This window comes from Sinohyriopsis cumingii, unplaced genomic scaffold, assembly GCF_028554795.1.
Source record: "Sinohyriopsis cumingii isolate HCF-2022 unplaced genomic scaffold, ASM2855479v2 utg000069l, whole genome shotgun sequence".
Taxonomy (NCBI): Eukaryota; Metazoa; Mollusca; class Bivalvia; order Unionida; family Unionidae; genus Sinohyriopsis; species Sinohyriopsis cumingii.
In genome coordinates this window covers 2136600-2146970 of record NW_028315867.1, presented here as the reverse complement: position 1 = coordinate 2146970, position 10371 = coordinate 2136600, and the positions used below count along the sequence as shown (strand labels likewise).

The following is a 10371-nucleotide window of genomic DNA, read 5'->3' as shown; positions in this document are numbered from 1 at the left end:
GTTAAATTCCCCTTGAGGCTAAAGTGTCCCACGATTTTTCGCCATGTTAAATTTCCATTGAGGCTAAAGTGCCCCACGATTTTTCTCCATGTTAAATTTCCATTGAGGCTAAAGTGTCCCAAGGGTGTTTTTAATGCTAATTCCCATTGAGGCTAAAGTGTCCCCCTTCACTACTGTCGTCCGTTTATCCGTAAGGAAATTTCATTAACTCCAAGTTTGTCAAATATCATATGTGAACGTTCTTGATTACTCGTGCGAGCATTATCTTGCAGCGCAATAAAAATATGCCGTGGTGCAGAAACACCTTGCTGTGATGATATATGCCATGTAAATAAACCATTAATAGAACTTTGAATAGCATCTGTGGTTACTGTCAACAATGATAACAATGGTTTATCGCCTGAATCCATAAAAGAAAGTAATTTTTGTTCCTCAGTAATTGATGGAGTCAATACTGGCATCCACAATGAAAGCTTTGATATATTTACTTTACCATCAGCAACACCATCACCTCTCCAGATTGCTTCATTATCATCACCTTTTCTTACGAGCACAACTGTGTGTTTAGCTCCAAAGATGACCTTTCTAACATTTCTGCAAAATCCAAAGATGTGAGATAATGGAATTGCACACTAAAAATTTCTATTATCTCCTGACAATGCTGCTTGGCGTGTTGCAAATCCCAAGTTGTATCTCGCGTTATCACCTCGTATAATATCAAAAGCATCAGCTGGTCTAGCTGCGTATTCAGGACCATCAGCAACCGGTTGTGGATCAGCTGTAGTATCTTGTGGTGTTCGTAATTTAGCATACCTGATATGATCAGCGTGATCAGTAATATCCTTGGCAAACATCATTTTTGGACCAGCTGATCTTGTGTAATCATCAGAATATCTCGCTAGACCAATTATTGTTGTAGCAACATCAACATCCTTCTGAATTGATTCAATATTTTTTCCATCAATCAGGTATGTGGCGCTACCAAACAACGCCATAATTCCGTTGTTGACAAAACCAACACGCAAATTAGCACCATATGGCGTATTAGCTACAACATTCGTTACAAGTCTGCCTTCTACTTCAATAAAAGCCTCAGCGGGCAAGAAATATCTACTTGTATCATGAACCTGTAATTCTATTCTCCCCCGCTGATTTGGTTGTCTTGCGTCATAGGAATAAAACTGACAATCACGTACTGATTCATATTTAATGACATGTGCCTCCATATCAAATGCTGTGTCTGTTTCGCGCTTGAACATTTTTATTATAATTACCATTTTTCCAAATGATGATCTAAATCATCGTCGACGAAGACCGCTTCCTGCTATTAAATTTGATGTTATATTTCTTTCTGCTTCTTCAGACAATTCCGCTAGTTTTTTATTTGCAGCCTGATTTGTTGTTTTACTTACGTCTGCCGGCATAATTTCAGTACTTGGCAATTTTACCGGTTGTTGTTTTCGTCGCAATAATCGTACTAGTCTATCTTTGATCGCCGAGAAAGCCCTACCAGCAACATTAACAATTGCTCCAGGAGCTTTTTCTCGAACAATATCATTAGCTTTCATCGATAATTGTTTTGCAACAGGTGCTGCTTTTGGAGCCATCCTTGTAAATACTCCCTGAATAATATTACCAAGTCGATCTCCGTAAGTAGCTCTGTAGATTGGTAATCGTGAGTTTACCGCTCTGACCTGTTTACGATGATTATTGTGTATTATCATCTTATTTAATTTACCACTTATTTAACAAATAGTCATCAACAAGTTCATAGATAAGTTCTCGGTAAACACCGATATCCATGATACCACCTTGAAATAATCGCCTACAAATATCAGCTGCTTCATTAATTATTTCTGGTGAATTATTTCCAGCTCGTTTTCCTCCTATGAGAACTTCTAACCGTGACACATCATTAATGATATTATCAGGACATAAACCAGAACCATTTTTAGGTTCATCTTGAGGTGTTTTAAATACTGGTGGTTGCATTACCGTAGAAAATGATTCAGTGATGACCGGGGGTGTGTCACTTTGAAATTCATGTGGTGAATCTACCGGTGTAAATGTCATTACCGGCAGCAGCAGAGGGGCTGTACAGACCGAAACTTTTTGCACAATAAACCCCTCCAGGAAACTATTCCTCGATAGAGGGCTTATTTCGACGAAATAAACCCTTCTATTCAGAATACAGGACAAAAAAAAATGTCCCCCGAAAACTCGAAGAGTTTCCAGGGACAAACTCGTTGAGTTTGCACTGACAACTTGGGTTACTTCAATAAATCTGAAACAGTTTCCGTGGCGGGGTCGTTATTGAAAAATCCATGGGTCGGGTCCATCCCCTCTGCTGCTCTACGAAATGAGTTTCCAAGGAAAAACATTTTTATGTTGCAAATAGTGTATCAAGTCCAATACGGTATCTTGTTCTGGGATCGTGTAAATTTATTGTCACAAATCCGTGAGGTTTTCTTTGAACATGACTGAAGAAATTTTTAAATTTATTTAAATCCATATCGCCACCACACCAGGTTTGATGAATATTTCTCAGTGTATGTGTATCAACTCCATTGAATATCGCAAGAAGATTACAATTATCCCTGATTACTTTAGGAATTTGTGTATAACGCTGAGTAACATAAATCACATCAGTGTTTTTGTGACGTCCCCGGGAAAATATTCTTGCGGGATTTTTTTGCTTGTCCAACATAACATCATCATACACTACTAGGTTGTTAATTGATTCATCAAGATCCTCGACGCTGGGGGCTTCTTCGATATCAGTGATAAATTCAACAACATCCTCACCGTCTTTACTCAGCGCGCTTGCACTCTCATTAAAATCTTTTATAACGTTATAGCATCGTTGATCATCTACAGATGGAGCTATCAAATACAGTTTATCCCATTTCATCCACTTCATTATCAAGTTCAGCAACAGCTGTGTTTTACCTGAACCGGATGGCCCAATTATAATCGCGCGGATAGAGTTTGGTAGCACTGAATTATGCTTAACTGGCTCTTTCTTTTTTGTCGCAGAAAAATCTGTAATTTCCATTTGTATATAAAGAATAATAATTATGGATCTATATTGTGTGAAGTGTAAGGCACGAACCCCTACGAATGATCTAACAACCATTACAACAAAAAATAACAGACAAGCACTTTCTGGTAAGTGTACGCGATGTGGCACAAAAAAATTTAGATTTCAAAAAAAAAGCGAGAATTTAGCGGAGGTGACATTGCAGCCAAACTTGGAAAGCTCCCCGGAACTCCCTGGGCAAAGTATCCCGGAGAAAAACATCTCCCAGGATACAATTACTGCGGTCCAGGGACCCGACTAGATATCAGACTTGATGAACAATCTAAACCAAAACCGGGAGAGTATCCGATAAACGCTATCGACGCAGCGTGTCACATACATGATGTTGCTTATCGAAGTAAAGATCTACAAGACAGGCATATCGCGGATGTGAAATTAATTCATGCACTAAGCGCCATAAAAAATAAATCATTTAAGGAGTCACTCGCTAATTGGTTAGTAAGATCAGCGATGAAATCTAAATTAGTATTAGGCGCTGGATAATTAAATAAAAATGCAAGCGATTTATTATTCCCCAATCGGATACTGGAGAGGTAACTCAGCAATTAATAAACTCGCCAACGCGGCATCAGTAACACGCGAGGTTGCCAAAAATTGGCTATCAAAACAAGCAATATGGCAAATCTACTTACCACCACCTCGACAAATCAACTTTGCACATTTTGATGTTAGTGTGCCCAATGAAGTTCATCAGGCTGACATACTATTCCTGCCTCATGATACTGTCCGTAGAAAAATATACAAATACGCGCTAACAGTAGTTGATGTTGCCAGTAGATACAAAGAAGCAGAACCGTTAGCGACTAAAACAGCGTCCGAAGTCGCCTCTGCGTTTAAACGAATTTATCAACGAGGACCTCTAAACTGGCCACGATTATTACAAGTTGATCCTGGCAAGGAATTTCAGGGCGCGGTGTCATCACTGACAAAGCAGCATAACGTTACCATACGACGAGGACATACTGAAATTCATCGGGATCAGGCAATTGTTGAGCGATTTAATAGAACACTCGCTGAGAGATTATTCGGATACCAGTACGCGAGGGAATTCATTTACGATACGAGATCTCGTGAATGGGTTGCAAGACTGCCAAACGTGATAGCCGCACTGAATAATGAAATTACCAGAACAACAAACATGAGACCTGTAAATGCAATCACAAAAAAATATATACCCCGCGTCAGTGAACGCGGACAACAGCAACAAAATGTTTCAACGCAGCCAGGGACGCTAGCGTCCCCACTGCTGGGTAATGTCACCGTTAGGTATTTATACGAACCAGGCGAACTAGAAGGAGGAAAAAAAAGAGCAACCGATCCCACATGGAGTGTTACTACACATAAGATATCCAGCATAACCAGATCAACTGGGAGAAACGCAATCTACAGATTAGATTCGACTGCTCCTCAACGCGGATTTAAACGCGAGCAACTTCAGGTGATTCCCGAGGATACACAATTACCACCCCGATCACTAAAGTGATCCGCACTGAAGTGATTCAATCATTTAAATAACTGCAGCAACACCTCTGCGTCGGTTACACTCAAGACAGGTCAACATCACATTTTCACGTGTATGACCGCGACTGCTATCTATTCTATCTACGGTGAATTGCCTTGGGTCGTTTTTCGAATACTGCCACAGCAATAAACAATTACAACTCGCACAGTGATTATTCTGCTGTTGTTGTAATTGTATTACAAATTCAACATCCAAACTTTGTTTGGGATCAAACTCTCTACCATTTTTTTTGTCGCTCTGTTTGTAACCGGCTAATTTCTTTCTTATTGTATCATCAGCGATTGATCTGTTGATGCTGTCGTTGATAACATCATCTAATACAATTCTTTGTAACTGAGCTATCCTTCTTACTCTTGACACGGCTAAATAAACTAAATTTGACCACTCGATGCGATCATCAACAATCCAAACTGTTGTATCTGAAATAGTTAGTCCTTGCGAACTGTGGATGGTCATAGCGTATCCTAGCGTCCACGGGGATTTGCTCATTTTCAGTGCCTGTTCGACAGCATCAACATCAACGATAACAATATCATTTAATACTAAATTTTGTTTTTCCGTCCCTGACGCAGTCAGGCGTCCTGGAATATCAACATCAATATTCTGCAATCGCGTATCAGCTGGTCTATAACACAACGGCACTGGCAACATGGGAAATTTCTTCTGATGTAACTGAAATAACCGCTGCTGAAGTGTGTCCCTGACTATCTTTCTACTTGCCACAATTAAATCACCTGGTTTCCACGTTTCCCAAAAGTCGCTCAGCGAAGTCTCTGGAATTATTTCACGCATTATCTCACACTGGACTTTATTGGTTTGTAGCCTGATCAGTGTCTTAAACTCTTTCAGTGTTTCATCGAGTGCTCTAACATCGTTAGTTATTTCCTCATAATAATCTACAAAAGTTTTCAGCCACTCGTGTGGAGATTCACCTGTAAATGGCGGTGGTTGACCATGATCGCCGCACATCACCACTGCGGTATTTTTCTTTAGCAACCAATCCAGAAACTGTTTTAATATATCTAACGGCACAGTGTCTATCTCATCCCAGATTATTTTCTCGGGAATATATTTCGTTCCCATTCGTTCAGGTGTCCACGTGCCGCCGCTGTATTTGAAAAAACTGTGATACGTGCACGCGTTAACATCCCGTTGTCTCATCTCCCTGGCAAGTCTGTGTGTGGGAGTCAGCACGACCAAGTCAGAACCGCGAAATAATTCAATCGCCCGAGTTGTCTTACCAGAACCACCAGGGCCGTTTAGATAAACTGTTTTGTGTCTTGTAACAGGATCGTGCACCGGCGGAGACAACGAAACCGTCGAAGACATTTCTGCGCTGCGATACTCATCCACGATTTCAACGTCAGCTGATTCACAATATCCTTGTAACATTTCATTCTTTATTCTCCACGAGCCCCACGATGGATCATCCGATATAACATTATCCAACAGCGCTGAGTATTTTTTATTAATATAAAATGAATCCGTTGCAACTCTCACTGCGACAACAGGGAATCTATTAATCATCGACAACAAATTTATGGATACATAAGCTAGCATCGAAGATCTCAAATGTGTGTACTGAGATGATTCTCCGTCGATATAACTAAAAACAGTCCCTAGTTTTTCCCCGTTTGACAGAAACACATCTTCGCGGTTACAGAACATGTTGTTCGTGGCTGCATCAGCGACAACAAGATCCAATTCAGTCTTGTCCATGATTAATCGACTGTGATGTTGTTTATGATCATACGCTCCACCTTGAGTGAATTTCCCTATTATTCTTCGTCCTAGATCTTTTGCTGTGCTTTCGTCATTTCTGAGTTTGTTTTTAAGTACTTCAGGAGCTTTCTTGATGATAGCGTCGATAGAAGTTTCTGGATATTCTCGTGACCAATCTTCGATGACTTCTTCTAACGTAACCGGCGTTGGAGTTGGCAACCAAACTTCGGTTTGACGACAATAACATATAATCGCTTCGCTGACCGTCAGCGACAACAGTATTCGACTGTCAAGCATGTATCGCAATAACACTATCGGTGCCCATCGCTTCTCAACGAAATGTCTGCCAAACCAAACATAACACACAGGATGTAAATCCTTAGCGAATTTAAACGACGACACACAAGCAAATCCGGTCAAGTCAAAATCAGGCAATGGTCCGTTTACAGCAACTCTTGTCATCGAGTTTGTAACGTGGCCAAATCGTTTAAAATATTCGCTGCATTCTCCACGCCCAAGGAAACTTCCTGGATAACACGCCGTCATGTCGACGGATATCATACCGCGGTGATCATATCGAGTATTCCACAAACCGCCGTGTCCGTATTCAACACAGCTCTGTTGGATATCCGCAAGAAAACTTTTCGGAGTTGGTCTCCATGAATTTCGTTCCCGGGCTACATGCGCGACAACACCCGGGACAGTAAAACAGTGTGTCAGTAACGTATCAGTGTTGCCAGCATGATATTTTTCTGTGAGTTTTTTCATTTCCTGCTGTAACGCCATTGTTCTGTATATTTCCCCGTTGGGTCTCACAAACTGATCATATTCTCCATCTTCGCTACTTCTGAATAACCACACAGACACTGGATCGGTTTTACTTATCTGATAAATAAAATCAAACATGCTCCCAGAATTGCTTTGCAATTCCGGATAATACTTCACAACACGGTCTTGCGGAAATATCCTAACCGAGTCAGTCCAGGCGTGACTGTTATGATCGATAATAGTTATTGGTGTTCCACGGGAATTGTATTTACACTCATACAATACCTCACCGGTTAACGATGAAACCGTTATAGGAAATTTTAGTAATCGCTCTAGCTCAGCAACATCATTTATTGACGCTCCTTTATCCGCTACTCGTGTCGCCCACGCTGTTATTTTAGTTTGTCTTAGCGGTGTTAGGCCGTTTCCTCGCATTGCATTTTTAAAATGTTCCATTACTCGCTCAGCTACACAATTCATCCTTGACTCTGTCAACGGCGACACCTTCATCGGTTTGAGTTTATCAACGCGTGGTTTCTTCATCGGATAAATTCCATAAACAACTGCGGTCACAGGATACGCTCTGGCATAATATGGTATATCAATCCCAACAAGTACTCCCGGTTTTGAGTCTTTACTTAACAGAACGGTTTTTCCACGAACGCCTCTGGCATCAAGAACAGGGTCTAGTTTGTCTCTGATAATCTACGTTCCCTCGCCGACTCCAACAATAAATTTTATCTGTACGAAATATCTTCTATCGTCGAGATACCCAATTATGTTACGCGCGATTGTATCGTTCATGGTAGCATCAATGATACGGTCACGAGAAATGCTCGCGTTTCCGAGGATAATTTTATACGAAGACCACGTGTGTGCGGCACCATCACGACGAAACTCTTCTTTGGCATTCTTGATAACACCAATTACCTCTGCTAACTCTCTTCGTCGTGGATCAGCGGTTAACCGGTCAAGATCGAATCTAGAACCTGATATGGGTTTTATTCTGGATAGTCTTTCAAAACCCATTATTATAATTAAGACAAATATTTAAATAGACAAAAATATTATATATAATGAACGGAAACTCAAAGAGTTTCTCATGCAAGTGGATCAAACTAAATTCATCAGCGCCGTGTAGCAAACCCTGCAGAGGCGAATACTGTGGACAACATGCTCAACAGGTCCGCGGTGGGAGTCTAGGACCGATACCGTGTATCAGATGCGGCATTGGAGTACGAGGAAAAACGCAATTATGTTCAGCGTGTGGGGGAAAACGCTATCGAGAACTAAAACGGTATTATGATAAAAAAAATCCAGACTGTGATAACGCTCTCTCGGAGCGTGATTACATAAATAAGTTTTCAGACAAATTATGAATTAGACAAATGATTTGCTTATAGTATAATGAATCAAGAATTCGTCCGACATCCAACTATTCCAAATTATGAGACAAACCGAGATGGCATAGTACGACACTGCACGCGAAGACGACCAGTTGGTGGAGTTGATAATGGTGGTTATTCAAGATTTACTGCCACGTGCGGAAAGAGGTATTTATGTCATCGTTTTATTTACGAATGTTTCTTTGGAGTGATCCCTAAGGGTTTTGTCATTGATCACATTAACGGTAACATACTTGATAACTCTATAAACAATCTTCGCGTGGTCACTCAGAGCAAGAACTGCCTACTGGGTAACACAGGGCGTTGTAAAACAGTTGCAAGAAGAGCTATTAAATCTATAAACGCAATTACAGGTGAAGAAATTGTATTCCAGTCAATAAACGCCGCCGGTAGGTATTTCGGTATTTGTCCGCCTTCTGTACAGCATGTCGCAGATGGGATCTACAAAACAGCATTTTCAAAGAAGCTCAAACAGAAGATTTCATTCTGTTATATAACTCTTATCGTTGACACAAACGACGATAACTCCTCCGAGAGTGTGTAACGCTTTGCAGAGTTGTCGTTGCTGGTCAGAGGATTTGCTCCCCCTAACAAAGCCACCTTGATAAAATATTTTATCGAGTTCATAACATGTAATCATTTATTTACCGTAGAATATATATTTTTTTACAAACAATATCCTCGTTTTACTGAATATATCCGACTGTTTTGCTCTTCTGTGCTTGTTATATGACCGCGCTTAAGAAAACATACAATTAAAATATTTTAAACAAGTCCCGCCCACTGCTAGAGCGAATTTCCAACTCGCAAGTAACAGTTGGGTTATATACGAAATCGCTCCCTAAGACCTTTGGGTCGATCGAAAGTCAGCACGCGCAAGCAAAACCATAAATTTAATCCGCCAATGGCGGGTGTCTTTTGTGCACCATCCAATGGTCGATTCAATGGATGGTTTTGCTCTGCTGCTGACCGTAGAAAATGACCCACCTGTGTATGTTTGTGTCGTCATAGGATAAGGTCTTAGGATAAGTTAGGATAAGATTACATGTTCATTGTGCCTTTACTTGCTGTCATACTCGAATCAGAGGTTAAAGGTTGTCTGTTCTGTACCGTCTCTTAGGATAAGATTACATGTTCATTGTACCTTTGCTTGCTGTGATACTCGAATCAGAGGTAAAGGTTGTCTGTTCTGTATCGTCTCTTAGGATAAGATTACATGTTCATTGTGCCTTTACTTGCTGTCATACTCGAATCAGAGGTAAAGGTTGTTTGTGTTGTCAAATAAATGTTTGCCGGGCCTGCTAGAGAACTCGATCCTAGAAGCCAGGGCTGTCTCGTCTTGTAAATAAATGTGCCTCTGAGTCACTTGGCAGTCAGAGGGGTCCGTCCTTAGGATAAGTTACGTGTTATATGTTTGTCCTTGTCAATTCACTAAACACGTCTTCTTGAGCCTATAGAACGTTATTTGACGATCTAGAGGCTTGCAGGGGATAAAGTGTTTCGTGTTACATGTTGTATTGTCATGTCGGAAGCAGTCCTCGTGGGGTTCTAGAACGTTATTTGACGATCTAGGCCCTTGCAGGGGATAAATGTTTCCGACTGTCTCGTTTTGTTTTGGAAAGCTAGCGTTTCTCATGCAAAGTGTTTCTATTAAAAATATAAAAATATATAATAATATGAATCACGAAAATATAAATACCATACTTGTTGAAATTAAAGAATTACAACAGCGAGGTTTTAATATTTTACTAGACACTGAAACAATTATGTCAGATTTTGAATCCTTGAATGAGCTATCACGGTTGGGGAAGAACAATCTCCCTGCCAGATATAGGTTCATTAAGGGTTTGCAA

At 40.5% G+C, this 10371-nt stretch overlaps 1 long non-coding RNA gene across 1 annotated transcript; it reads left to right on the top strand.

Annotated features, from left to right (window-relative positions):
• Window positions 1–9396: 9396 nt before the first annotated feature.
• LOC149774890 (uncharacterized) lies at window positions 9397–10127 on the top strand. The gene is made up of 2 exons (XR_016416684.1): window positions 9397–9605; window positions 9777–10127. It is a non-coding gene; the product is annotated as an uncharacterized LOC149774890 (long non-coding RNA).
• The last annotated feature ends 244 nt before the right edge of the window (window positions 10128–10371 follow it).